Below are 23,281 nucleotides of genomic sequence, written 5' to 3'. Positions count from 1 at the left end.
GTCTCCTCACCACCTATTCAGTAAATCATTCATGAGCAGCCAGCCAGGTGCATGGCTGCTGTAAGACTGGCCCAGAAGACCCCTATTCCCGAGCTCAGCAAGGGTACTTCATCTTCGTGCAGAATACTCCAAACCTCTTAACTTAATCAGGCCATGCAAATTGTATTACCAACTGTTTGCCCTACAGAATTTACTGACTGCGTTGTTCAATTTACTTCTTGATCTATGCAAAGTCCCACTGGATATACTGTACTCCTCCATCTCTACATGGGGACCACATGATAACTGTGCTGCCTAAGAGTCCCGCCGCCTCAGTTAATCCTCTCTTGATGCTGGTCACCAGGTCCTTCCTCCCTAGCCCAGCCAGGTTCTTGCCCCCACCCCCCGATGAACTATCAGGACAATGGGTGCCGACTTAACACTCAGGAGTTTCTTTCAGACAGCCAGGAGCTGATCCCACTTCTTGGAGGGTGCGCCTAGCCATTGCATGGCAGTGTCGTGCAGGTTCTCTAGTGCGCTCCAGCCTGGGCTAGGGCTCTGCGCATCACAACCATGAATTGAAATATGCTCGGGTAGCTCCCGTCTGCATTTTTGAATAGCGAGCCACCTCCTGACAGCCAAATCCCAAGACACCTCCTCAGCAGGCATACCGGGAAGCAGGCTGGTTCTATTAAGCAATTCAGCTTCAACAGCACTCCTCTCCTGATCTGATCCGTCTTTGAGCTCCTCAACATTATCCCCACATGTGCTGCCCCCAGCTGTAAATATTCTGTTTGCAAACATGCCTCGACCTGAAAACGTCTAGATGGAGCCACCAGCTCACTCACTCTAAACATCTCAAAAAAGGTCAGCATGAAGGTGGTTTTAAACAATGTGGCCAAAAAATAATTGTCTATTACCGTTTCAACAGTTGTCAGCAGCCGGGCCACTTTTTGGGAAATCAATGGGAAGCCGCATATCCTTCTCAGTGCCCTCCAAATGCTTACAGCCTTTCTTGTCCATTCTCACATAACATAACATGAGCTTGTGGGAACCCTGCCTGTTTCCAGCATCCAATAATGCTCCTAAACATCTTTGGAGCTCATAAATCAACCTAGGAATTTCGCCTAGTCTGCTTAGTATCCATCCTGTAAGATTACACAATGTCAAACTGAGTACACTAGCATTGAGGTCCATCAGTGGAAAACAAGCCCATTTCCATTCAAAAAGGGTGTGCATTAAGATTGTTCACTTACAACTTTACTCATTTCCCTGGATTCTGTAAACACTAGTATCAATGATGCTCCACTTCTAGGTGGCTGCCCAATCTCATTGAGATGGGAGCACACTGTTGGTGGGCATGGCAGATACCGTGGAGCAGAGCGAGCAGCGAGGACAACGCCAGAAGCAGCTCGGAGGTCCTAAGGTCTTGAGTCCCAGGCACAGAACCAGCCCTGGCCCAGCACAGAATCAGTGCCAATCGACTTAATGACTGAGCGAGTGGAGTGGCGTGGCGTGGATTGAGCAGCTTGAAGCCAGCCTGAACAATCTTACATTATAATTGCCCCTAGAAGGCCTACACCCAGCTTTATGAAGGTAGGTGTTCAAGTGGGGAGCCCTAGAGTTAATCCCCAAATAAAGGATAATAGTTGTGATCTGTCAGTGGACTTCTCATTTGGAATCCCTTTTTAAAAAACAAAATCTTTCAGTCCTAGAGGTTACTAATAAAGGGGTGGCATTCCCTGGTCCTTTTACTGTTTCAGGGAAAAGTAGTAAAGTTTCCCCAATTTTAAAAAAAATCTAAAAAGGGTAAAACAGGCCTAGAAGCCTACTAAAAAAATGGAAAAAATAAAGGGAATAAGGAAAATAAAGATTAAGCAAGAGAAGTATCAAATTCCCTACGACGGATCTGCAACCTGAAGTCCCGGCTACCCAATCATTAACAGTCAAGCGTACTTCACAAGTCAGTTCCCCCAAGATCGGCTATTATTTTGACTGAATCAGTAATGGAGAATGATGACCCTGGGTTTAAGCCTGTGCCATTGCAGCAGGATATACTAGTACCCACACAATATAAGGCCGTATTTCCCATGATTGATGGGGCTGAGTCTCTTAGGCCAGAGGCTGATCAAAGGTGGGGTAAGGGTTTTGTAGTTAACCCATTAGAGGAAGTTGATTTAGCACTTAAATTGGTAGATATTTTTGCTGACCCTGATATATTTTTGATGAGCCCTAAACAGATCCTGCACCTTTATCTATTTTTATAATCAATCCCTCAGCTGGCCAAATTATCCTCTAAAGACAGCTTCCTGGTTGTTCTTCCAAAAGCCAGTGCTATGGTTGCATCCTGGCCATTTGCATTGGTTCATTTCTATACTAGAATAGTAGCAGATGAAGTTCTGAATTCACTGGATGAGCTTCGGCGGTCAGATTTTGATATTTATGAATCATTTACACAACGGTCTTAATTTACGGGCAAGTCACTCCTTCTCCCCTTGTTGGGGAAAGATCCAATATTTATAGTCTGGAGTCTCAGTGATCCCTCCGAGAGAGTCCACAGCGCCAAGGGAGCCACTCTCAGTTGAGGTATGGTATGGCGCCCCTTGCCAAAGCACTCCTTCTCCCCTTTTTGGGAGAAGGATCCAGTAGATAGGCCTTGGAGTCTCAGAGACTCCTCTGAGATTCCACTGCGTAAAGGGAGCATCTTGCAACGGAGATGGGGGAATGATACAACATCCCCTGGGATCACAGCTTACTGGACTTTGGACGCAGCTATTACTCGTCTACTGGTTTGTGCCCCCGTCACCCTCCCTCTCCTCTTTCATGCTATGTCCCTCCCCCTCCCCTTCCTCTTTCCCTCCTTCACTGTCTACTTCCCCTGCTCCTAACCCCTCTCCCCTGAATCTCTCCCCTTGCCTGCTTTTTCCCTTACGTATCTGTCCTTATTGTTTGTCTCGACCCAACATGTAACTATGTAGCTCTGCTCTAAAACTGTGTAACCTTTGTAACCATGTAACCTTCAACTATGGTCTGATACTCATGTAAAGCGCTCTGATACCCCCGGGTCTAGCCAGCGCTATATAAAACCTTTCAAATAAAGTTGCCAACCTACGAGAAAGCACAAGAGGAGCATATGTGGCACAATATAATCAGTTTAACCCTGATCTCCCGGTAGTGGGTTTGAGGGGCCATGAGGTTGCTGGTTCAGATAGGATCTTTATTGTTAAATCAAAGAAGGGGAGGCACATTTTTACTAACTGTGAAGAAATATCAAACAGCACAATAAATGGATCTGGATTGCGGGAACAATTAATGAAAATAAGGAGATTTCAAGACCCCTATTTTGTAGATCTTGATGATGCTGAGGTTAATTGATGTCATGGAATATTGCTGGTCTGAAAAGGAACCTTGAATCTCTTGTCTGTTATAGAGAATAAAAATGTTATGATTATTGCACTGCATGGGACATGGGAATTGGAGGAGGTGGTGCTGAGCGATTATAGAGTTTTTAGTAATAAAGCAGTCAAGGGACAATTCGGTCGCCGGGTTTACCCGTTGTGTTATTTGTCAAATCAAAAATTGTTGGAAGTGTTTTTATTCAAGGAATTTACAACTTTATTTTTTTAGAACGTCAGTTTCGGTCTGTCACTGAAAAAACAGGATAAAAGGGGGATAAATGGTGGTCCAGATCCAATACTAATCAATACATACTTCCCCCTGAAAAAGAGGTAGGAAAAACAGCTAAAGGAGCTGGCAGTTTTAATGGATATGGTTACCCTGTCCCTCCCTAATGTGCCAATCTTATTGACGGGTGATTTAAATGCAAAGATTCCCCCAACTCAAAGAATTCGTTTTTAACGGGAGAAAGAAAATGCTCTTGGGATTCGTGTCAGGTTTTGCCGCGCCAGCAGGGTGTGGATGAGATAGGTAGACAATTAGTAACTCTGTTAGACAACCTGAGCAAGACTTATTAAAGCCAGATGTGTAGGCGATCAGCCGGCCCAGGTCACTTTTGACCACAGGAGGGTGTCAATACTGATCGAATATGTAATACTCTCTTCTAGAAATGCTGGTTTAGTTAAGGATCTAGCAATAGGCGATCTTGCAGGTAATGACCCCAAACCACTTGTGCTCTTGCTGTATAGTGGTGCCTACCCAAGATCTTTGGCACAATAGTCAGTCAATTTACTGTAGGGATGAGCATAGATTAGTGTGGTCAGCAAAATTAAAATCTCAAACTGTAAATGGAATGATGGAACTTCTGAAATACCAGATCAATCAACCATCTCAGTACATAGCAAGGGATTTTTTTTATTTTCTTTATTACCTCAATAAAGAGACATGGCGATGGTGGGCCGGAATGGTGGCCGGGTTAGGAGGGATATGTATAGTTCAGATAAGGCAAGGGCAAAGTCTACATTAAATAAGAACATAAGGAAGGCTTACAAAATAAGCAGGATTAATAGGGAGTGCCTAATTAAAGTTCATAGGAAAACCTATAGGAAAGGATTAAGACAAATAAATGGAAAGAAAAGGGAAGTGTATGGACGAAGGCAATCGTCTCCCTTTGTTTGGGTGATCTAAAATTCGTCTGGAACATAGCCAATACTACTCTCGGGCAGAGCCGTTCCCTGAAAAAGTTTGGGTCAGGTATATATCCAAGCTGTATAAATAAGGTAGAAAATAAAGGAGCAATGGGGAGCACGTATGCCTGGCCGCCAGAGAAGGAGTTTGTGGAGAGCTCTCGGTTCCCCTCAGTAAGTAGTATTGAGGCTGTAATAGAAGGTTTGAAAAGCTCTAGGGCCCATGGTCTTGATGGCCTTACATCAGACATAAATCAAAGTTAATCCTAGTTTGTGGGCACAATTCCTGGCTCCGGAGTTTGGAACGATAAGTGGACACGATCTACCAGAAACCTAGAAAGGAAGCATTAGGGTCCTGTAGTATAAAAAAAGGTGAACAGGACCTGCCCTTGAGTTACCGTATGATTACTCTGATGGAGATTACAAGTAAAATGTATGTGAAACACATGCTGGGTTTATTTAAGACTGGGTAAGCAGTGCTAGTAATTTACCAAAGATCCAATTGAGTTTCCGTAAAAAGGTATTCAACAACGGATGGCTGTCTACTTTTAAATCTTCTGACTGAAGAATACACCTTTAGTAGAAAGCAGCCCCTCTGTGTGTAATACATTGATTGGTCAACAGCGTTTGACTTTCAATAGGATGTTACTCTGGTGAAAAATGCATTAATGTTATTGCCCTGCTGGTTTATTATGGCTTATTGACAAGGGTGGAACTAGGGGGCAACAGAGCTCTGTCTAGAAAAATAGCTACCCCTAATTGCCTTAGACAGGGGTGTATTCTGACTCAGCTCCTGTTCTCAATTTATATTGCAGATGCTATGGTGGTATTAAACTAGGTTCATTCTTTCCAGCAAAATTGGGAGCTGAGGCCATTTTATTAATGTTTTATGCTGATGACACATTGCTATTGGATTTTATGCCAGTGGGTCTACTGAGACAATTGGGTGCATTCTGAGGGTACAGTAAGGCCAATGATCGGAAAATAAATACTTCTAAAACCAAAGGTCATGGTCTTTTCAAAAGGAAGTGTCCAGTCCGTTAGACATAAGTGGTGGTTAAGCAGAGTGGAAGGGGTAAAAGACCATCTAGATATTTGGGCCTCGTCTTTAGATTGGACCTACATTTTAAAACTCACATACACCTTCAGGAAGAACACGACAAAGCAATTGCAGGGGTTCTATATAGGAATCCAGCTTTGGGCAATAAGTCTATCGAAGATTTAGTAGAAACTTACAATGTAAAAGTCATAAGTTTACTTTTGAGTGGCTGTGACGTTATGGCAGAAAAGAACATAAAGCAGCTGCAGGTTATTTAAACTAATATCTGGAAATGGTAACTAGGCTTGCCTAGAAACTCAGTGAACAGTGCCTTGAGGCTGGAGCTAGGCCTGGCTATATTATTTAAATACAAGCAGGGGATTCTTAATAATTGGGCAGTTTCCTAAAGTCGGAGGAGGGCTCCCTGAGGTAAACAATAAAATCTTATCAGGAGAAGAGCTCAGTTCAATGGGTTGTTAATGTACATGATAATAAGGTCGCTTTGGCTATCCCACAAGACCAGCAAAGCCAGTCTGTATCACAGCAGAAACATAATAAAACGTATGATAAAGAAGTGTTCTAGGAAAAGCGATTTAGATGATGAGGGGAATAGAGATAAATTGCAACATCTAATGGAGTCAGACTATGGTGATCAGATTCCACCTTGTGTGATATAAAAAGTGGTCACATTAGGAAATGGCCATTGAAGTGGCATCTGTCGCCTCTGTCAAATGCTCCATTGTCTTCTTTTGCATATAATTATATTGTGCACATGCTAGGACAAAGTAAGAAGTCTGCAACTTTCGGTTTATAGAAATGTGCAGGTTTGACGCATGTGCGACTTAAGGTCAGTAATATTTAAGTGCAACAACATGAGATTGTTTTTCACTGTAGGGAAATTTTTGTCTGTCGTTGATGAATAGCTAGTTAAGCCGAGTAGCTCATTGCAACAGAGGCACTCTTATGGAATATGTAGATTCGATCCTAATTTTTATGAATGGAGAGTCCTGCCAAATTGAGTTTACTTATTAGTATTTTAATACACCGTAAGACATCATAAGATATAAAAATACATTCTGGACGGACTACCATGGCATTACCCCTTGCAGTTTTTTGCTAGATATTGCTTTTTTGAATGCACAAATAATCACAATATTGTCATACCATGGATAATTGAGTTTGTGGTTTATAGAATGCTTTGCACTTACTATCCGCACTATCTCTTGCTGTATTTACCCTCTATATTAGAAGTTGGGTTGTGCTAGGATTGTATTTTTCACCTAAACAATTGCATTTTGCACAAAAATCAGGATACTGTCAAACTATAGGTAAATTCCGGTCCGCTGTGTTTTGGAATATTTTGTGCTTAAGATTAGCATATTTTGCAGTTTAACAATTGCATTTTACACAAATAATAAGGATATTATTGTCTTATAGGTAAATTCCCGATTGTGATTTTTAGAATGTTTTGTATGTATGATTGGCGAATTAAAGATGTAAATGTTTACAGGTGTAAAAAAATTTCACTTATGAAGAATGGAGGTTTTAAGAAGCATGCTGTTCTCTTCTATTTTTCAATGTATATCAATTTATTGTTGGTATTGCCTTTTTGGCAAGATACCAAACTTTTAATTAAACTCTGAACTTTAGATGACTGCAAAATCTCAATCATGCTGTTTGCAGATGATGCGTTACTGATATTGAAAACTCCTACAGGCCTGCAAATCCTTTTAGACTAATTCAATGAGCTGTGTACATTAAAGGGGCTGACAATCAACATTTGTTTTTAAATAATTTATTACTTTCAGAGCTTAAAAATAATCAGAGCTTAAAAATGAACGTAATTTCATTGGATAATTCACAAGTGGGGGCAAAGATGTGGGATATTTAGGAATAACAATTTAAAATCAAACTTTAAATGAAAAGAAAACAAAAAACCACAACAACAGATTGCGATGTCTAATGTCCTCCTGACACACCACACAAGTACAAACACGAGCTTAGCCTGGAGGAAAGGTGGATGGGTGGGTGCCCCTGCCCAATAAGTTTATACAACACAACTCTGAAATGCCTAACTTTATGGAGCAGAAATATGGGGATATGGCAAAGTGGTATTACTATCTGTATTTGGGTCCTTTATTTCTTTTAAATAACTTCCGTTTGCACCCAGCATGCCACTATCTTGGCATGGCAGATATATCTTCTCATGCTAAGCTTAGACAACTCCTTTATTGGGTTAGCATGTAGGAACTTCTGAATTAAGCTGCTATACAGATTGCTTGTCCAATGTCTTTGGAGGCAGGGAAGATTGTTAGGCCGGTGTGGACACGTCTGAATCTTGCAAAACAGATAAGCATGCAGCAGTTATGGGTTTCTCCAAAGAACATTACGATTGGTATGGTGGTCCATTTCAAGGCTATGTTTAGGGAATAACTACATAGTAGACTGCTCAAAAATGCCTCAAATAGCTCTTTGACACATGCATTTTTAATGTGGAAGAATACTCCAAAACTTGAAGCCTTCCTAGACAAAGTTGAGCCTGTTTTTGTACATTAAATTCAAGATGAGGCACTTTAACCATGAATACATTCACTTCTAACTGGGGCTCTTCTCTCAGCTAGGCTAGGTTCTGTTCATATTGCACTGATTCGGCTAATAGGAAACGAGAAAACAAGTAACCTGAAGCAATTTTGGGAAATATATAAAATTATCACAGCCTAAAAAGTGTTTTTTTTCTGTGTCAGGCTACCTAATGACAGCTTACATACTAAGGCGGGTTTTTATTAACTGCAGATAGAATTTTTATAATACACCTGTGTTCATTTTTAGGTCTCGCCTACAACAGCTTGGGAGAGATATTGTATACAACAAAGGACTTGAAGCCCACCTATTGCTTAACATTTGTTGGCTTGATTGTCACTCTTATCTGCTGCCTTCCTATTGGCTAGCTCATGATGGCTTCCCTTCCTCTTCTTTCAGCTGAAGCAAGGACCGAGTGTTGATTGTTTCAGCTGAATTGCTGTCCTTCTACTGATTGCGCTGTCAATGGGGGACTACATTTAAATTATTTTATTCCCCGTCATGTTTATTAAACCTCTTGCCATTTGTAGTTATTTTATACTATGCCAGACACACTCAAAGAAGCCCTTTTCTCCTTTGAAATGGATGTTTATTGTGATAATAGATGTTTTAACTGCTTTTACTGTGGCAAAAGATGTTATCGGCTTACAAATGTATTTTCACTAAGGGATGGGTGCAATTACTTTCTTTATTTGATAGAATGTTATGCCAAATGCGATATTTTTTTCATGCAGGAGATCAACTGATTTGGTCTGAATCACTGGAGTGTGGTGCAGACACCGAGAACAAGCATTGAAAAAGCCAATAGGGCTCGCGTTTGAGACTTTTGGCTCAAAAATTGCCTTCGATTCATGATTTATAGCCTGGGCATTGCAGACGTTGGCCATGATTTGTAGTCTTGCTGTATAGCAATGTGGCTGCTGTGCAGCATGGTTAAAAATAATGTTTTTAAAGGACTATTGTGCATTTAGCGCTAATGTACGTTACTCTGCCACTGCGCTCATAGAAGAGAACTACTGTCTTAGCCAATGCTGGTTATAATTCTGCTTTCATGTTTTAACAGGTTAGTAGCTCGATTTTGTTGCTCCAATAATCTGAACACAGGGTTTAGAGTCACAATGACAGGGGGGTAGTGGGGTGGGGGGGGGGGGGGGAAGAGAAGGGAGTTCTCGTCCTCAGCGATGTGATATCATGGTCGCCGCACTAGGGAGGACTGAATATGCAGGGCTGGAGAGCAAAACAAAATACAGTAGATCTATAAAATTGCACTTATCGCGCTGACACTGCGCATCGTTCAGATCTCTTAGAAGGGGCCTTCTGTCTCATGAATGACTTGATGTACATTAATAGCAAACGAACATTAATAGCAAAGTCATCAAAGGTGTTTTAACAGCAAGAAAATGTCAGTAATATAGCAACTTGGATTTTCCTTAATGACTCTTGGAGACTCACTCTGCTGAGGTGAGAGCATTCCGCGGAATAGGGAGAAAGGTGTGAGGGGGTTGGTCAGACAAGGACACCCATTGAAGGAGGCAATCAAACCACTAACAGTTACCAATGCATGTATAGGCATACCCTGAATAATCACTGACGTCCTGTTGGGGCAATTCGTGGGTTGTCACGAAGTCCGAAAGCAGGTAAGACCATCAACCCAATTAATAGCTGGTCATCAAAGCTGATAGGTGCCACACAATGCTCAAACTGACAAGCACCAAAGGTCATTAATGCACTCACGAGGCATGCCAGATGGTACATGATCTGCTTGTCTGAGTATCCTGCGAGATTATACAGTACCCACACAATGCTGGATAAAATGGTAAGTGCAAGCAGACCCCCAAAGGCAACAAAAGTCACAGGGGGTCAGTTCAAAGATAGAAGCATATATATTCCTTTCAGTGATCAATGCACAGTGCAGACAGTGTAAGCCCCAAGACTGGGCAATCTCCAGACGTCAGGCATGACTGAAGCTCACATGTACTGCAGACCCAGTTAAAGCCGATCAAAGTTTATAAAGCCACCATTTATTAGAGAAGGGGCGCTACAGTGCACTTAAACAGACTCCAGCACCCACCTTTCGGCTGTGATACATGAAATCATTAAACTGTCAATTATTCAGGGATACTCGTTTTCAGAAGGGACATGCGTTACAATAACATTGTTTTTTCTTTTATCTAAACTGGGCATGTGAGGCTGTAATCCTACACCCCCCAACTCACTAAACCCGCACTGACTTCTGTTTTAAGGCGATCTCTACAAACCCCGAATAAGTAAACAACACAAATGTACTCTTCCTCCAATTATATAACCAAAATGAGCATGCCCGACATGCCACGATCGCTACGGCATTGTAGTTTCTTTCCAATGATCAAGGGGGGTAGCACATATAGTTTCCCCATTCCTTCCACAAAACATACAGGCCGCACTCTCCCCCATAAAGTCAATGATCAGTCTCGAACAGTTTCACAGCTGAGAATATTTCTCAGGGACGACAACACCACTGTTGGGGAAATCTTGGGGCAGCCCGCCTTCTCTCTCATCCCCGCCCCCCCCCCCCCCCCGGAAAAACACGGCCTGTAAAGCTTACGTCTCCTCCTTCCCCGCCAGAGGCACTCTGTACCTGGCCGCCCCATTCCAAGAGCTCCGGCTGCGCTCAGACTCGAGCCCGAGGCTTCGACAGGCCTAGACCGCGTTCTATCTCACAGAGGAGACTCCGGTCGTAGGAACTGGGGACAATATGGTGCACAGAGTACACGGATGCCGCCACATCACCCCCAGCTCCACCACCCCTCCCCAGAGCCAGCGCATTACCTGTTGTTGTGTTCATTCTTCCCTTGGGTGTCGGCGGGTGGGTCTGACTCAGACGACCCCTCGCAGCGGGCCTCTCTCGTTTCGTGATCACGTGGCCACCCCTTTGGCCACCGGGGCGCTTCTGCGAATCTAGTCTCCGCCAACAGCCCCCGGGCCCGCGCCACCCAGGCCCTGGAAAGCGTGGAGAAGCTCAGGGACCGGCCATTCAATTCCTGCACTAGAGCAAGAAGGCAAGAGGGGGAGAAGGCGGGTGAGGGGGCGTGCACGCATTACACTGCGCAGCCGCCCGGGGGTGGGAGGCAGATTTAACCCTCTGCGCACCGACAACTCCGGGTCTGGAGTTCGAACCTGATTTGAAACCGCCGTACAGCACAGTAGCCAGAAAATAAATGAAATCCCCCCACTTTTGACTTGGACCCAGACCTGTAATGGCACCCAACGAGTTTTGGAGCAAATGTCTTCTACACCCCCTCACTAGAACATTTTATTAGGGCGACATAGAACAATGAGCATCGCAACACAATCCCATGATGTTAAAAAGAGGCAAACATGTTATCGTTGTCGCCAGCACACTTTTTAAATATTTTGGATAAAGCCAATTCCAATATTATCATTTCTTATGAGGCAGTCGTTATTTTTCAATGGTTTACCAGCCAAGACGGATCCATATTTTTTTTTATCAGGGGTTGCACATCCTTAAGAAAACGTGATTAAAATCGTGACAAAACAGTGTGTTTACCAATTCGATAGACTCAAAATTGACAAGTTATACATCTTGACAACAGTACAAATAATCTTCACATTGCAATTTGACATTGCCTTTTAATATTCAAACTGAAGGAAATCTGTCGTCACTTTCACTTGCACCTAATTTCATTTTGCCATATTGCCCCTTCCAAATAGCTTCTCAGTCATGAAAAGTTTTTCAACATACATTTTGAAATGTTGCTACATGTATCATTAAATATCACCCATAACAGCAAGTGCCCTCTGCATATATGCCATCGTTATAGAACAAGAAGCTGGGAGCACTTTTTTTTTTTTTTTTTAAATAGGAGGAATGTGCGAACCCTGTTGTACCCCCTGTTGTTCCCTCCCTAGACGATCACTTAATGATTTGAAGCATAATATCTGTAACAGTGTTGCAAACTTTGATGATATGTGACGAAACATTAATGCTTGTAAAGACATGGCTCCCTGTAATGCAATATCGATTAACTGTATGACATGACCCCGTTGTTTGATGTTTAATAAACAGAATTTGCACAAACTAAAATAAAATAGGAGGAATGTATTTCTCCCATTGACTTCTATGAAAGCAGGGACAATTTCAGGTGGGAGACTGAATAAATACAGTATTTTTGGCTAAAAGGCTCAGGAAGATCCCACCTGAAGGCTGTCTATTGCCATGCATGCCTCTGGCATCAAGATAATAGCTATAAACAAGAAAAAGGGACAAGAACTTCTACTCCTCAACTGTCCTCCCTAACAAGTAACCTAGCACACACAAAAAGGGGGATGAGAAGGTAAGGTTAAAAAGTTATCACCTTCTATGGAAAAACTTAAATGGTTTTAACATTGCCCTTACTCACTAACAGTAGCATGCTTCATGATTGAGCATAATGTATTCCCTTTTTTCGTGTGTGCTAGGATATCAAGATGAGAGCATCAGCAAAATGGCCCACAACTCATTATGTACTAGTATTCAAACATCATCTGTAAACATATTATAGGACTTCAAAAAATGTTGTTCCCAAACCAGTGCTTTAAATTAGCAGGCATTGTCTGGTACGGAGTACCTGCACTTCTGTAATTTGACAGAGTATCTGCACTTCTCAGCACTAGCACAATACATTTAATGGGAAAGTACTGGCATTCCTCTGGAGCAAACAAGCACTCTAAATAGTGAGCACCTGCTCTTTTATAATTCCATTTAAAACACTGACCCAAACCTCAACGTATAATTTCTTGAAAAATACACTTTTCATTCCTTGATGTCAGCTTTTCATTCTAAGTGAACCCACATGTTTAGTCCCCAAATACCAGCAAATACAGAACTTACATTTATTACTGCCACAAATGGACAACAAAGCGAAAAGTGCTTCAACACCTCATCAAGGGTAGCAAGGGCTATGTAAATGACAAACCTTTCCCTTTTTTATCCCTCCACTATACTTTTCAATCCACATAACAGACTAATATATCCATTACTCAAATTTACTTCATATTTCACTATACTAATTCACCACTAATCATGTTTTGGGTTACAGAGTAGCGTGCTACTTGACAAAGAAGCGGTTTGACGCCTCGTCAGGGGTAGTAAGCGCTATATAAATGCAATTACAATACAATACAATGCATCATATTTGGATACCTTAAATGCCAATCATATGCTCATTATTGGTAATTAGCACTTGTATAGTGAGTAAGCTGCCATTAGGTTGGCATTACAGCACTTTTTGATTGTATGGGGCATAATCATCCAGACGTTTCCATTAAGACCGGAGTCAGATTCGATTTGGTGGAGGAGTGTGAACATTATGGTCGGAGTGTCTGTTTTAACAAGTTGTGAACTTTTTTTGGGTGGCTGAGGCTGGGAGCTGTGTCCAATTTCCTAACATATGTCTTCATTTAATGTGAGTTATTTTAGCTAGACCAATCATGGGTGCCATTTGCTAGGCAAATCTATGTGTGTGGTAAGTAGCTAATGGTAGCAAGTGCTGCTGGATCCAGTTATTTGCTTAGTATTCACCATTTTTAGGAATGCCCTCCTTATGTCAGAATTCCCACCTGAAGACATACCTGGCCAATGATGCCAGGGAAAGCTACAACGGCCTTGTATGGACACTGTGATTCCTAGGATGCCCACAATATGCCAGTGAGGGTTTCCTCATTCTCGGGGTCAATAAAGCTAACAGTTATGCCAAAGAAGGCCACCTTATTCCAGAGCCACCACTAGGCACTTGTGAAATAGTTTTTATGCCTGCTTAAAGCACTAACAAGTCTTTGTATTATTGTACATCAACACACATTTTAAATGTAATGCCATGTTGCATCTCTGTGTTGTCTATTGCACATTTAGTTCGATGCTTCGAGTAAGCGCAGTTTTGCAAGATTTATCCAGGGAGTGGAAGTTAAATGTCGCCAGTGGACTATGGTATGCTGTGCTATGCGGGTTTATATATATATATATACATACATATTTATTTAAATAGTCTTTATTAAACAGGAAACCACCCCTCTCCCACCCTCACGATCAGGGAATAAAAGCATGAGAGAGACAATACATAGTTATTGTACAAACTAGATACTGGGATAGAGCTAAAAGCCATCAGTAATAAACTTCACAAATGTAAACATCAGACCGTGCTTTAAAGTGCAAAGTGCAGGGAGAAGATAGAGACGGGGCTAAAAGGGGACTCCCAGTTTCACATATCTGTATGCATATGCCCATACTACATATTCTTGCCCCCCCCTCTATTGTTTCAGTTTTTTTTAAAAGCAGTGCCAAATAATCATCAAATTGATAATACAAAATTTTAAGTGCAGGACTGAAAATCATCAGTAATCGGCATGATGTGACACAAAGAGATTTTTAAAAATCAATCGAGATAAGACACAACTGTAAACATCGGACCGTTTTTAAAAGTACAAAGAGTAGATATAAGAAGAGACGATATTAAAATTAGATTAAGTCTCAACGAGCCATCCTATCTTAGAAGCTACCATTATTTAGCCAATCTAGATAGCGGTGCCCATATTAATTGCCCTTGTTTCCTTGCTTTAACGCCTTTTCTGAAATATATTGCTTTCTCCAGATTGGAATTGGCTAGTAGGCGGGCAAGCCAGTGTTGGAATTGAGGGGGCTGCGGGTCCAGCCACGCTGTAGAAATTACGAGTCTAAAAACTGTCATTGCAACAGCGAGGAAGTACTCCTATCCGGGGCGATTTCTTGTCAAGAACCCCTAGTAGAATTAACTTTGGACTAAATGAAACTTTTATATCTAATTTCCTAAGAAAAACGTTTAGTATTTTGCTCTTGACAGAATTTAAAGATGGACAAGTTGCAAACATATGAACAATGTTGTACAGAGAAGGTTGGTCCCAGTAAACAATACTATGAACAAAAAGACGTTACACGGATACTTACAAAACATAAAAAGGAATCCATACAATAAATGACTGAGAGATGTTATTTAATCACACCCTCATCTTTGCAAACATATGAAAAAAACTTTTCGGCTTGTATTGACAATGTGCCCAGAAGTAAGGAAGTGGAGTAAAGGCAAAGTGCGTGAATTTTTGTGAAGGATGAAGTGATATAGACAGGAAAGGTAATTAGTGCAATCCAAAAATTCACATTTGGCGTCCAATATATTTGTTATTTCGCCACATGAAATATTACAATGGTTACTAGCCAAGCCCATGTAGTAAAACACAGTAAAAATAGTCCGTTGTTGATAGGCTGGTTAACATAGGAATGTCAACGTTTCGACCCCAGAGATTATGTATGTTACTGTCAACCTTACAACTGGGTCTTCCTCAGGACTGTGACGGGGGGAAAAGGGGCACCTAAGATAAGAGTAAAAAAGTTTTTAAAAAAAGGGAAAATAGTCTAAATAAAAATTCTTAGAAACATTTACTATAGGCCAAAGCTCACAATAGTTACCAAGGAAAGCCCTACATGGAGGGCTGAAGTACAAAGGGATCTGGCGCATGGGCTCCGAGAGGAAGAGTGCGTGATAACTCCCCCAGCAAAAGTAAAGTGTAGTTTTAATGACCACCCATCCAAAAATGACACTGGGTGTCAGCATCTAATGTTGACCCAAAACATAAGCGAAAATGAGTGCAGGGGCACTTACATATGACGGAGAAAATCCGGTATATTTCATAGATGCCAGCCGTGTTCATCAGCTTATGGCCACTAGTTAGGAAATGTAGACAAACAAAGGAGTAATAGTGATTTATTAACCAAAAAGACGTGAGGAGTCTAAAAATAGTAAAAGGGTATTGGGGATATTTTATACCCGCTCATAATAATAGTCAAGATACCTACTCAGCCCCCAGAAGTGTGAAACACGAGGGCACTCAATCTGGGGAGAGAGGGAGATGGTAAAAGGACATAACTTGTTGGTCCTTAACGTAAAATAGATGATTGAAGGGGTGCGGCAAATTCACAAAACAAAGAAACTCACCGCTCCTCGGTGGTCCCGTCTCATTAGACTGGTGACATCGTGCATCAATCGGCAGTTAGAAAAAGCAGGATTAGATCGTGGCCGCCACCTCCCACTCGAGAATAAAGTGTAATGAGCGTCTCATTTATAAACGGAGCAAAGTGCTCAATTCTGCCAGCTATCACTAAAAAGATGGAGGGAAACAAACCGGACTCCCTATGTTGTTTATAAAGCGCGTGCGTGTCCCGCGTCATGGGCAGCACGTAGCTCTCGCAAACGCTAGATGCTGCTAAGGCAGTGTCACCGCGTTACCGTCCCATGCATGAAAAGGGACAAAAGACTCATTTATCTAATTCAAGGTGTTCAAATGAGTATGTAGCTAACGTTATTAAATTTGGGAACTCAATCAAAATAACCTCGTATATAGGATTGGAATCTGCTGAGCAAGTGTAAAATCATACTTTAAATATTATGCATTTCATAATAAAGAAAACTTGGAGTAAGGAATAGAATACATTTCATAATAACGAAAATTTGGAGTATGGAATAAAATACACACATATAGTCATTTATGGGCATTATAAATACAGATGGTCTAAATAATGAAAGTCACACGTTTGAGCATAGATCAATACAGCTCATTGCCCATGGAAATTGTAACAGATGCTCATATATGAGTAAAAACCACAGACAAATGTCAATATTCAAAGACACATTGCATTTGGCTGTGCAGGCCCCTTGTTAGTCGAATGGGGAAGGAATCACATTACTTCACATCAAGTTGGAAATACATAGTCACAAAGGCCAAAGCCATTCTCACCACAGATTGTAGTGTAATAGAGATAGGGCAGCCCCCAGTATGAATATAAACTCAATCTAGTGATTCATAAAGGGTACTCCTCCGTATAAAACAAAGTCTCGCTCTCTACCATTTAAAAAAAAAAGGGACAAATAATCATCAATATACCTCGCAGGTATGCACCTGCTCAGAAGTCAATACTATGAACAAAAAGACGTTACACAGATACTTACAATACATAAAAAGGAATCCATACAATAAATGACTGAGAGATGCTATTTAATCACACCCTCATCTTTGCAAACATATGTAAAAAACTTTTCGGCTTTGACAATGTGCCCAGAAGTAAGGAAGTGGAGTAAAGGAAAGTGCGTGAATTTTTGTGAAGGATGAAGTGATATAGACAGGAAAGGTAATTAGTGCAATCCAACAATTCACATTTGGCGTGCAATATATTTGTTATTTCGCCACATGAAGTAAAACACAGTAAAAATAGTCTGTTGTTGATAGGCTGGTTAACATAGGAATGTCGATGTTTCGACCCCAGAGACTATGTAGGTTACTGTCAACCTTACAACGGGGTCTTCCTCAGGACTGTGATGGGGGGAATAGGGGCACCTAAGATAAGAGTAAAAAAGCTTTTTAAAAAAGGGAAAATAGTCTAAATAAAAATTCTTAGAAACATTTACTATAGCCCAAAGCTCACAATAGTTACCAAGGAAAGCCCTACATGGAGGGCTGAAGCACAAAGGGATCTGGCGCATGGGCTCCGAGAGGAAGAGAGCGTGATAACTCCACCTGCAAAAGTAAGGTGTAGTTTGAATGACCACCCATCCAAAAATGAGAGACTGGGTGTCAGCATCTAATGTTGACCCAAAACATAAGCGAAAATGAGTGCAGGGGCACTTACACATGACGGAAAAAATCCGGTATATTTCATAGATGCCAGCCGTGTTCATCAGCTTATGGCCACTAGTTAGGAAATGTAGACAAACGAAGGAGTAATAGTGATTTATTAACCAAAAAGACGTTTTATACCCGCTCATAATAATAGTCAAGTTACCTACCCAGCTCCCAGAAGTGTGAAACACGAGGGCACTCGATCTGGGGAGAGAGGGCGATGGTAAAAGGACATAACTTGTTGGTCCGTAAAGTAAAATGGACGATTGAACGGGTGCGGCAAATTTATAAAACAAAGGAACTCACCGCTCCTCAGTGGTCCCGTCTCATTAGACTGGTGACATCGTGCATCAATCTGCAGTTAGAAAAGGCAGGATTAGATCGTGGCCGCCACCTCCCACTCGAGAATAAAGTGTAATGAGCGTCTCATTTGTAAACGGAGCGAAGTGCTCAATTCTGCTTACCGCGAGTCAGCTGCCAGCTATCACTAAAAAGATCGAGGGAAACTTACCGGACTCCCTATGTTGTTTATAAAGCGCGTGCGTGTCCCGCGTCATGGGCAGCACGTAGCTCTCGCAGACGCTAGATGCTGCTAAGGCAGTGTCACCGCGTTACCGTCCCATGCATGAAAAGGGACAAAAGACTCATTTATCTAATTCAAGGTGTTCGAATGAGTATGTAGCTAACGTTATTAAATTTGGGAACTCAATCAAAATAACCTCGTATATAGGATTGAAATCTGCTGAGCAAGTGTAGAATCATACTTTAAATATTATGCATTTCATAATAAAGAAAACTTGGAGTAAGGAATAGAATACATTTCATAATAACGAAAACTTGGAGTATGGAATAAAATATACACATATAGTCATTAATGGGCATTATAAATACAGATGGTTTAAATAATGAAAGTCACACATTTGAGCATAGATCAATACACCTCATTGCCCATGGAAATTGTAACAGATGCTCATATATGAGTAAAAACCACAGACAAATGTCAATATTCAAAGACACATTGCATTTGGGTGTGCATATTTAATGTAGGATCCTGCCAATCAGTTTCTATCCTCCACCACCCCCACCATTGATTTCACTTTGAATGAGAAAGTAGCACGGCTGGAACGTCTTGAGAAAAAATTGATACGGATCCAGTTGCATGGTCATCTCTTGACCAAGTATCTACAAGCAAACATCATCCCGGTGGGATTACAGGTTAAGAATGAACCAGCAATATTTGTAGATATCCCCAAGTTTAAGGAGTGTTTCAGTTTTGTTGCTAACAACTGCTCCTGGCACTGGATGGTGCTGGGAGTGGAAACAGCAGCTGAACAGGTACAAGTGCTCCTACGAGAAATCGCAGCTTTGAAATCGGAAATTGCTGGTGATTCCACACTGCTCAATGCCAAGGAGGCATTAGATCATCTGGCAAAAACCTTGAAAGACTTCGAGACCAACACACAAAATAAAAAGTTGGAGAACTTGTCTAAGGACATTCGGTATTACGAAAAGAAAAACGCATATCCCTATCTCAAAGAGGATTATTACAAGCAAGATAATCAGGGCCGTTTTACCGGGAGGGGAAGAGGTGGCTACCGGGGCCGAAGAAATTATACTACATTTTCAGAGTCATAGTATAGCACGGACAGTGATAACGACCAGGGAGGCCCGAGCACTGATTACGGATACCAAGGAGATTGGCATCAACCCAAAGGACCTTTTCCTTTTTTAGGAGAAGGCCAATGGAGACCACAGAGAGGTCGAGACGGCAATTGGTCAAGAGGACCACCACGGGGCCAGCACCCCACCAAAGTGAGCTGGGAGAGGGGAGAGGGGAGAGGGAAGACTCAGAAGCAGGTAAGCTTTCCACCAGAGAGCCACGGGGAAATAGCCACTCGACGCAAGGCCTTCAGGTGGTGAATAGAAGGCCCAATCCAGTGGTTACCAGCTCTTCCTATGTTCTAAAGGAAGATGAAGAAAGCATCCTCAGTAAGGGTTTGTCGTTTGTACCTACAGCACAACCTAACCATTTTGTTCTAAAAACCGAGTTACTGAGATTCTTCCGTAAGATCAGATTGCGTTATTTTTTCAGGAATACTTCCACACCATTGAGTACATCGCAGACAGACCTACGAATACTCTCTACTTTTGTCCCTCCATCATATCCCATGACCAATCAGATTCTGGCGTACGAACACACTGGGCTAAAAGACGTATCCAATGCACTTAAGGTGCATAAACATACGAACATCAATGTGACCAGGCGCGAAAGTGAAGCCCGCACTACACTAAAAAACAACAAAGACATCATAATCAAACCCGCACACAAGGGTGGTGCCATTGTGGTACAGGATATCAACAAGTACAAACTTGAGATCTTTAACCAACTAGGGGATGGAGTGAGTTATCGCAAATTGAGAACGGACCCCTCAAAATATCTGTCACAGGAGATCCTGACCATAACGAAGGAAAGCAAAGAACAGGGATTCTTGAGTAACCAACAATTCCAGAATCAGAAAGATCCTCGGCTACCAACCATATATACTTTGCCCAAAATTCATAAAAACATGCTCAATCCACCAGGGAGACTTATTGTATCTTTCATCATTGACCTACTATCAATCACCATGATGAAGAATTTCTTTTTCTTTCAAGGTAATTTCTACCTACAGACTAAAGGAGTTGCGAAGGGGGCAGCCTTCGCACCTGACCTAGCCATCATTTTTATGGATGATTTTGAACATAAATATGTTGTTAATGCGACCAACCCGTACCATAACCAGGTCACGATGTGGAAAAGGTACTTCGACGACGTGTTGATGCTGTGGTCAGGTACCAAAGGACAGCTGGGTTCCTTACATGATTGGCTTAACCAGCTAAGTCAGGACTTCCAATTCACGATGCAGTCTGATAATCGGATTGACTTCCTAGATATTACTATCTTCAATGATGAGGACAAACTATCCACTACCCTATACAGGAAACCTGCGGAGCGAAATTCACTCTTACGATATAACAGCCACCACCCACGTGGGTTGAGGGATAACTTGCCAGTATGCCAATTCCTGCGTATTCGCAGGAACTGCACAAGAAAAGAAGACTACATGACTGAGTCTGATGACTTGAGCACAAGACTACTGGAGAGAGGCTATCCTAAGCGATTGATCAAGAAGGCTCAGAAGAGGGCTTGGTACAGTCCTCGAGAAGTCCTACTCACTATGCAGGATAGGAACGACAACAGCGCCCAGAGGATGATCTGTGTGACAACATATTGCACCCAGAGTAATGTCATCAGGAAGATAATAAACAAACATTGGAGTCTGATATCAGAGGATATTGAGCAACCAACCCCACCAACGCATTCGTTTAAGAAAGCAAAGAGTATCAGGGACCATGTGGTGCGCTCTTTCCTTGAAAGTCCCGAAATACCATCCATACAAACCCTTTGGAATTTACCGATAACACTAGGACACTTTAGATGTGGACAGTGCAAGGTTTGCAAGATGACTATACAGACCAAACGTTTCACATACAAACAACATACCATTGATTTGAAGTCATTTACAAACTGCAACACCAATAACGTGATCTACTGTATCACATGCCCCTGCGGGCTCATCTATGTGGGACAAACCCAGCAAAAGATTAAAGCAAGGATTCTGCAAGAGGAACTGGCCTAACGGCTAGGGCGCTCGACCTCGAACCTTGGGGAACTGGGTTTGAGTCTCGGTAACGACGCTAAACCTCCTGTGATTATGGGCAAATCACTTAATCTCCCCGTGCCTAACAAAAAAATGAATGTGTGTTCTCATGTAACGTAACTGGTGCTATGTAAAGCGCTCTGACACCTGATTGCATTCGGGTCAAGTTTGCGCTATATAAAACTATGCTAAAAAAAACAACAAAAACAAACACTGCAGCAGAATCAGGTGTGATGTTCAGGGGGCACCACTTGTCGAACATTTCAAAATTGCAAGACATGGACCTGAGGAACTTCAATGGATTGTGCTGGAGAAGGTGACCCTTGGCCCAAGAGGAGGGAATATAGGGAATATTCTAAATCTCAGGGAAAGCAAATGGATGACACATTTTGACTCTATCAATGATGGATTAAATGAACAAGACGCAAGTTATGCTCAACTAGCCTGCCTCTCATGACAATAATGGCTGGGACCCTTTATGAATCACTAGATTGAGTTTATATTCATACTGGGGGCTGCCCTATCTCTATTACACTACAATCTGTGGTGAGAATGGCTTTGGCCTTTGTGACTATGTATTTCCAACTTGATGTGAAGTAATGTGATTCCTTCCCCATTCGACTAACAAGGGGCCTGCACAGCCAAATGCAATGTGTCTTTGAATATTGACATTTGTCTGTGGTTTTTACTCATATATGAGCATCTGTTACAATTTCCATGGGCAATGATCTGTATTGATCTATGCTCAAACGTGTGACTTTCATTATTTAGACCATCTGTATTTATAATGCCCATTAATGACTATATGTGTGTATTTTATTCCATACTCCAAGTTTTCGTTATTATGAAATGTATTCTATTCCTTACTCCAAGTTTTCTTTATTATGAAATGCATAATATTTAAAGTATGATTCTACACTTGCTCAGCAGGTTTCAATCCTATATACAAGGTTATTTTGATTCAGTTCCCAAATTTAATAACGTTAGCTACATACTCATTCGAACACCTTGAATTAGATAAATGAGTCTTTTGTCCCTTTTCATGCATGGGACGGTAAAGCGGTGACACTGCCTTAGCAGCATCTAGCGTCCGCGCGAGCTACGTGCTGCCCAAGACACAGGACACGCACGCGCTTTATAAACAACATAGGGAGTCCGGTTCGTTTCCCTCGATCTTTTTAGTGATAACTGGCAGCTGACTCGCGGTAAGCAGAATTGAGCACTTCGCTCCGTTTACAAATGAGACGCTCATTACACTTTATTCTCAAGTGGGAGGTGGCGGCCACGATCTAATCCTGCCTTTTCTAACTGCAGATTGATGCACGATGTCACCAGTCTAATGAGACGGGACCACCGAGGAGCGGTGAGTTCTTTTGTTTTATAAATTTGCCGCACCAGTTCAATCGTCCATTTTACTTTAAGGACCAACAAGTTATGTCCTTTTACCACCTCCCTCTCTTCCCAGATCGAGTGCCGTCGTGTTTCACACTTCTGGGAGCTGAGTAGGTAACTTGACTATTATTATGAGCGGGTATAAAATATCCCCAATACCCTTTTACTATTTTTAGACTCTTCACGTCTTTTTGGTTAATAAATCACTATTACTCCTTTGTTTGTCTAGATTTCCTAACTAGTGGCCATAAGCTGATGAACACGACTGGCATCTATGAAATATACCTGATTTTCTCTGTCATATGTAAGTGCCCCAGCACTCATTT

General features: G+C 41.8%; 1 protein-coding gene across 1 annotated transcript in view; it reads right to left on the bottom strand.

The window, feature by feature from the left end:
- NDST1 (N-deacetylase and N-sulfotransferase 1) overlaps positions 1-11,237 on the bottom strand; it is a 328,999-nt gene extending 317,762 nt beyond the window's left edge. Inside the window, exon 1 of the mRNA XM_085617708.1 lies at positions 10,990-11,237. The gene's annotated coding sequence lies outside the window, so the exon portion shown is untranslated. The remainder of the gene's footprint in view (positions 1-10,989) is intronic.
- Between the last annotated feature and the right edge of the window lie 12,044 nt (positions 11,238-23,281).

The sequence above is a fragment of the Triturus cristatus genome, chromosome 7, assembly GCF_964204655.1.
Source record: "Triturus cristatus chromosome 7, aTriCri1.1, whole genome shotgun sequence".
In the NCBI taxonomy this organism is placed as follows: domain Eukaryota; kingdom Metazoa; phylum Chordata; class Amphibia; order Caudata; family Salamandridae; genus Triturus; species Triturus cristatus.
This window is presented reverse-complemented; position numbering and strand designations above follow the sequence as displayed.